The sequence below is a fragment of the Littorina saxatilis genome, unplaced genomic scaffold, assembly GCF_037325665.1.
Source record: "Littorina saxatilis isolate snail1 unplaced genomic scaffold, US_GU_Lsax_2.0 scaffold_2113, whole genome shotgun sequence".
In the NCBI taxonomy this organism is placed as follows: domain Eukaryota; kingdom Metazoa; phylum Mollusca; class Gastropoda; order Littorinimorpha; family Littorinidae; genus Littorina; species Littorina saxatilis.
In genome coordinates this window covers 1-7,500 of record NW_027127462.1, presented here as the reverse complement: position 1 = coordinate 7,500, position 7,500 = coordinate 1, and positions in this window count along the sequence as shown.

Here is a 7,500-nt window from a genome sequence, read left to right as displayed (position 1 = left end):
AGAGACATATAACAGCAAGGGAACATGGTCGGGAGCCATCATCTGCCTTATCTACCTAACATTAGTCATACTGAGCTCCGATTCAGAAAAGAGTATTAATTCTATTTTAAACATTAGTGTATCCTACTACTACTACTACTGCAACTACTACTACTACTACTACTACTACTGCTACTATTACTACAACTACTGCTACTACTACTACTGCTACTACTACTACTACTACTACTACTACTACTACTGCTACTACTACTACTGCTACTGCTACTACTACTACTGCTACTACTACTACTTCAACTACCACCACAATAACAAGTACTACTACTACTACTACTACTACTACTACTACTACTGCTGCTGCTGATGCTGCTGTTGCTGCTGATGCTACTACTAATACTACCACACTAAAAACAACAACAACAACTACTACTTCTACTACTAGCTACTACTATATTATTTCTACTACTACAAAATCAACAACTACTATTACAACCAATACCACTACCCCCACTACTACTACCACTACCCCCACTACTACTACTACTACTACTACCACTACTACTACTACTACTACTACTACTACTACTACTCCGCCCTGATATGACCCTTCGTGGTTTTTGTTTGTTTGTTTGTTTGCTTAACGCCCAGCCGACCACGAAGGGCCATATCAGGGCGGTGCTGCTTTGACATTTAACGTGCGCCACACACAAGACAGAAGTCACAGCACAGGCTGGGCGTTAAGCAAACAAACAAACCAAAAACCAAACTACTACTACTACTACCACTACCTACAGAACTTTCTTATATTGCACACTTCTTCGCCAAATAGCAGCACCAGGGGCTCTTTACAAAGATACTGAAATAACATTGGACATTAAAATTCAACATTTCACACATACAAATAGTTCAGGCAAATTCATTATGCACGTCACCTTACCCCCTACCTCTCTTCCACATTCACTCCACCCACCATTACACGCTCCCCACTCTTAAAAGGGTAATAATTATATAAGAGAAAAGGTCCTGAGGTCGCTTCCAAAGTTATACCACAAGATTCTGCGTTACAAATAATGCCAATGCGCTGGAGGCCTTTACAAAAGCAAGTGTTTTAAACCCGTAATTCAATGTCGTAACATAGGCAAATATAAAAGAAAAAGCACTCTGATAGTGAGGGTTGGTTTGGGTTACTTCCACTGAGTTACTTCCCTTGTATATATATATATACAGTATATATATATATGTTACAGGCATTAAGTGAAACCAGGCATTACGCGTAATGCCTGAAATGTTCAGGCATTACGCGTAATGCCCGTGACCACTAGGCATTACACGTAATGCCTAAAAATACCAGGCATTACGTGTAATGCCTGAAAATCATTGTCAGGCATTACACGTAATGCCTGAAACCTGTTACAGGCATTACATGAAACCAGGCATTACGTGTAATGCCTGAATATCGTTTGATAGAATCGGTCGAACAACAACACCTTTGACTCTCGCTCGTTTCTTCTTCACGTAGGACAGGGTCCAGATTGAATTCATCTTGCTTAAAGGCATATGTACGCGCTCCCGTGTTTACAAAGTGTAGTTTGCCCATAATCGATGTCAAACGCACCATAAGACCATGTAATGACGATATGTCGCCATGCGCGGACCATATACATGCATTACAGCTTGTTTTAGAGTCTCAAAAACTTTGGATGTAAACAAAGACGCGGAGTTATTTCCCTTGCGTCAACGCTACCTCTGTTGGCAAATCTATAAATAGGACGATCCAGATCAAAATGAAAATTAACATATCTCAACATTGAAGGGGTCCTAGACCACAATATTTTGCAGGGAACTTAATTTAGCATGTCTCCAGCTGTTGGTAAAGCAATTAGCGTGTATAGTCATCGAGTACATATGGCTTTAAACAACAACATGTCAATGTACCCGAGCGCTACATTCAAACTACTAAAGATCGTGAACAACTTACGTCGAACAATAATAACATTTGTCATCATTTTCACGAGTTTTCATTCACAAACACCTGGGAGATAAATCTCATGTTCCCCATGCAATAAATCGAGGCGGTGAATGGGTTTGAGCTTTCAGGTGAAATGTGGATTGTCAAAGTAAAAGCCAATCAGGCTGATTGTTTGATGTGTGGAACCATCGCGGCTTTGGATTTGTGTTTCCGAGGACAACGATTGTAAGCATTCACTCTCAAAGACCCAATCAATGTTGATAATTACCGTGGCGACTCATGGTCAATTTGCAACTTATCTCTGTAATCGCAAAATCCACAACGAAAAGTCATAAACACTTGAAAAGAAAAGAAATATGCTCAACACTTACTGAACTCACACGTATGATCGCAGCTCTGTACATTTTCAGACTGGAAGAAAAGCGTCAACAAGCTACGTTTGACGTCACATACAAGGTTGACGTGTTATCTCGAGCTACTGTGACGATGCTTTGTGGCCCGGAGTTGGATTCTAAAAATTCGTCTCCCTGTGGGTTATTGTGCATTTTGTTGCACAACCAAAATAATGACAAAAACGATGTTTGGTGGCTTGTCGTCAGACCTGCAATTTTGTGTTGGTCCTCGGGGAGCATATCGCCTTTTGTCTCATATTTATCAACCGCGGCCTTCGGCCTTGGTCGATAAAGATGAAACAAAAGACGATATGGTCCCCTTGGACCAACAAAAAAGCTGGTCTGTCAACAAGCCACCAAACATCTTATAATCTTTCTTATGAGAAAAAAACACACCGTTTACACAGTGTTTCTCAAGCGAACATTAATAATAATTTGATATCGTAGCTTTCAACAGCCCCGGTATGTGAGATAACACAACGCAATTTTCTTATTAGCTGTTTGTGTTCCAGCAAGAACGATACAGTCAGTGTACTTTTTTGTTACCTCCCTTTGACATTATAATTATGTGTCAATTACTCTATCAGAGACAGCATTGGAGATAACCCGGTTTCAGTATTGTTTCACGATAGACGTAGAGCTGAATACCAACACTCAAATCTGTTTTTGACAAACACCACACATCACTTACTTTCCCAAGAGATGATATTCATGACGTGACTGTTGTTTTCTGGAAGGCAGCCTTTGCTTCTTTGATTGTTCTGAAGTACACAGCTTTCGGGAGCAACTTTCTGCCGTCCTTTTCATAATGTTCAAACAAACGTCGAGTAAACAATTGTTCTTTTTCATTATCCTCCATGGTGACGAATAAGCAACTGGTGAAAACTCGACTGGAAATATTGGACCTAGACTTACTCACACTTACGTGAAATTCAAACTGTGGTGAACACTATGTCAGAAATATAATTATTATTTTGCATTGCGAACCATCACTCATCAGGAATCAGGATCAGGAATTTTACGCCGCTTGGAACCTTTTTAGGTTATTTGCGCGACGGGGGTGAGAGCGCACCGCCTATACGTTAAAAACAAACTAAGGACCTATCAATTTTTGTGTGTCCTCATAAAAACATCTAAACATGTTACTTCAAGTAACCCCTAGTTTAGGACACCCCATAACCTATACAATTTTCTATCATTGTTTGGGTGTTTGAGGAGCTGGGGGGTAACGAGGGACGTAAAGCACCCAACATACACGCCGACCCCAGTCCTCTTATTTTAGCTTCCCTAATTTAAAATGTTTAAAAGCTGGTTTAAAAGTGATTCTCTAGATTTTAGAGCAGAGGGCCGCTTGTGGCACCTCTGCTTATTGCTGTTGAGAAAGCAGCAACAGATTTTGCCTGGACCACCTGCTCGTCTAGTGCATTCCACTCAGCCACCGTCTGCACGAAAAAGGAGCGTCGATACTGCTCTGTGCTGGCGTCTAGAATGATGTAGCCACGGGTGTTGTAAGAGTACTTGGTGACGATATCATAATCGCAAAATAAAATGTCCATTCATTTCAAAGCTCACTTGATTGAATGTCAGTTACTATATTTACACCATGACATTTTGTCAACACTTTGTCCTTAAAAATGTTCTCACCGTCATCCAAGAGGTAATGTGTATTGCCTGAATTGCTTCAGGCAATAAGCGTAATTTTGAGAGTCAAATTTCAGGCATTACGTGTAATGCCTGGTATTTTTAGGCATTACGTGTAATGCCTAGTGGTCACAGGCATTACGCGTAATGCCTAAACATTTCAGGCATTACGCGTAATGCCTGGTTTCACTTAATGCCTGTAACATATATACTAGAATGAATACCCGCTTCGCCGGGTAGCCGGCTTCGCCGGGAAGAAGTACTTAGAGCCGTACGCCGGCTTCGCCGGGTCCGAACAATGGACCCGCCAAGCTTAGGTCCCTCCCAGATTCGTGGAATGGGAACAGCACGAAAATGATTCAGTGGCCATAATGCCATTCCTGACCATATCGAGTCCCATCCTTGTCGACGAATGTAACCGTGTTAATCACCTTTGGAGGCGAACTCCACTCAAACAGGACTGAGCAAGTTATGGCTTTTCAAAGGAAGGCCAGTACATAAAATTACGTTAAAATTAATATTAAAAGTCCTACGGTTTTGAGCCATTAAGGACTTGAGTGTTTGTCCGCTTTCAAAAAGAGGAAAGAAAGAAACAAAAAATAAGGAGAGGAGGGCAGGGGGTGGGGTTGAGTTGATAATGCTCTGTGGAATTTGTTAAAATGAAAAGTAGTTAAGATGTTTCTTGGTAAGAATTATAAGTCTGTATTCTATATCTTGAATAACGGGCTTGTAATATTATTTTTTTTTATTTCAAATCGAGTTAAAAAGTGGAACCTTTCTTAAAATTACACAAAAGCCGCCAGACCACATCACAAACAGAACTGAACAATGCACAGGTGTTGCTTACATAGAGACACACACACTCACACACACACACACAAAAACACAGAGAAGCCGTATCTATAGAGAGATAGATGACAGTGTATTTTTCGCGTGGCTATAAATTGATTCGACCTTTGCACTTTTACAGTGAGGATAATTTACGGGTCCAATTTACGTTCTGTACACTGCGTTGACCTTCTAAAAATAGTAACGCCGGGAATATCCGAAGACGCTCAGCGCAGTGGACAGCGCAGTGTAGTAACTTACAACTGAACGGGAAAGCCACACGAAGGAAGGGAGATAAACGCCAAACACTGGAGAAGATAAGGAAGAGTTACTTATAATGGTGAAATGAACACAAAAACGAAAATGAGTTCAGCGCTGCGCGCTGAGAGCACGTGTTGAAATATCTCATCGATGATATTGTGTCCGGGGTGTAGCTGAATACGGTGTCCAAATTTGAAAAAGATCCACCGAGAACTTTGGCGTTGTGATGTGGTGTAGCGGCTATGGTGTGTCGGTATGGGGGCCCGGGTAGCTGAGGTGGAACCAAAATAGCTGAGGTGGAACCAAAATCGGTTCCGCGCTGCGCGCTGAGAGCACGTGTTGAAATATCGACCAGGTTGTGTCGTGTCCCGGGTCTACCTGAATATGCCCACCAAATTTGAAGCAGATCCATCGAGAACTTTGGCCGTGCATCGCGCACAGACAGATACACAGACAGATACACAGACAGATACACAGACAGACACACAGACACTAGTCGTATATATATATATATATATATGTACCTGATGCTGTTACTATAGACCGCCGCGTTATAGATGGCGCTAGCAGCCTCTTGGCGCAAGGCTACTCTGCACTAATTTGTGTTTCCAGCAGCGAAGAGAAGCAGCGCCCTGAAGCGCATTCACTCACTATTATTTAATTAATTAATTAATTAACCATACGAGCGTACCTGTGATGCGTTTTGGAGCAAATCGTGCCTTGTGCGTCTGGATTAAGGTGCAGAAGATTCGATCCCCAGATTCTTCAGATTCGTTAAATTCGCCAGATACTCTCCCCAAAAGGCCAGATCAATGGCATCCCTTTAAAAAAATTAAAAAAATAAAAATCCTACCCACTGCGCCACCGCGGGGACACCGACCATTTCCACACACAGGGAATCATGTCGTCTTGTTTCTCTCTCTCTTTCTTTCACTGTCAAGGCCTCACAGCCGCCGCCGCTGCGAATCTATACACCCGTATACAAAACCAGCCAGGCAAGGAGAAGCCCCGTTGTCGGGTACGTACCATTCGGTGACAGAAAGAAACTGATGAATAATGTACCCGAGCAGACCAGAGGAAAACATCGTTAGTTTGTAGTTGACTGACTGCTCCTGGACGCAGTAGGTGTCAGAATACTAGTACTGTTTATGTTGACACTGTGACTGACAAAGGTTTTGTGATGAAGCTACTATAGCGGCAGTGAGACGGCAGAGCGTGAGTGGAGAAATAATTATGTTGGTGACTTTGCCTGTGGCGAAAGCTTCTGTGGAGAAAAAAATAACACCCAGTGATTGTGTTATATTGTGGAGAGAGCATTGAAGTGCCAGGGGGTTAATTTAAGGACTGACGTTTACAGCAAAAGCTTGTTTGAGTGGGTTAATTGGTGACTTCGTCTGTGGCAGAAGCTTGTGTGATAAAACATACTGATTGTGTTATATTGTAGAGAGAACATTGGAGTGCCATTGGATTAATTGATGACTTCGTCTGTGGCGAAAACTTCTGTGGAAACGTCCACTGATTGTGTTATATTGTAGAGAAAACATTGGGGTGCCGGTGGATTAATTGATGACTTCGTCTGTAGCGAAAACTTCTGTGGAAACGTCCACTGATTGTGTTATATTGTAGAGAGAACATTGGAGTGCCGGTGGATTAATTGGTGACTTCGTCTGTGGCGAAAACTTCTGTGGAAACGTCCACTGATTGTGTTATATTGTAGAGAGAACATTGGAGTGCCGGTGGATTAATTGGTGGCGAAAACTTCTGTGGAACAAAAAACCCATTGATTGTGTTTTTCTGTGGGGAGAGAGCATTGGAGTACTAGTGGATTAATTAGTGACTTCGTCTGTGGCGAAAGCTTCTGTGAAAAAAACTACACTGATTGTGTTAATTTGTTGAGAGAGCATTGGAGTGCAAGTGGGTTAATTTAAGGCCTGACGTTTACAGCGAAAGCTCGTGCGAAAAGCCCAGTGATTGTCTTGTCTTGTCGATAGAGCATTGGAGTTCCAGTGAATTAATCAGTGTGTGTATAGCAAAAGGTGTGTACAAAAAAAAAAAAAAACCCACAGTGATTGTGCTATCTACTGTGGAGAGGTAAGTTGCTGTGTTGGAATGCTATTGTTTTAATTAGTGACTGGTACGTATTTTGAGATGAGATTAGGCCAAAAAGAAAAATATGTCTGTTTCCAGTAACCCGACCGACCCTATTTTTAAGCGCCGACCCTGAAGTTTTGTTTCGCTTTTCGCACACACACACACACACACACAAAGGAAGTCAAGTATACTTTATTTAGTTTCAATATATCTGGGGCAAAAACATGTGCTAAATAATTGTAAGAAACTAAGGAAGCGTTTACATAAAAAAACACGTAAAAAGACGTTAACAAAACGTAAGAAAAATGTTAAAAAAAA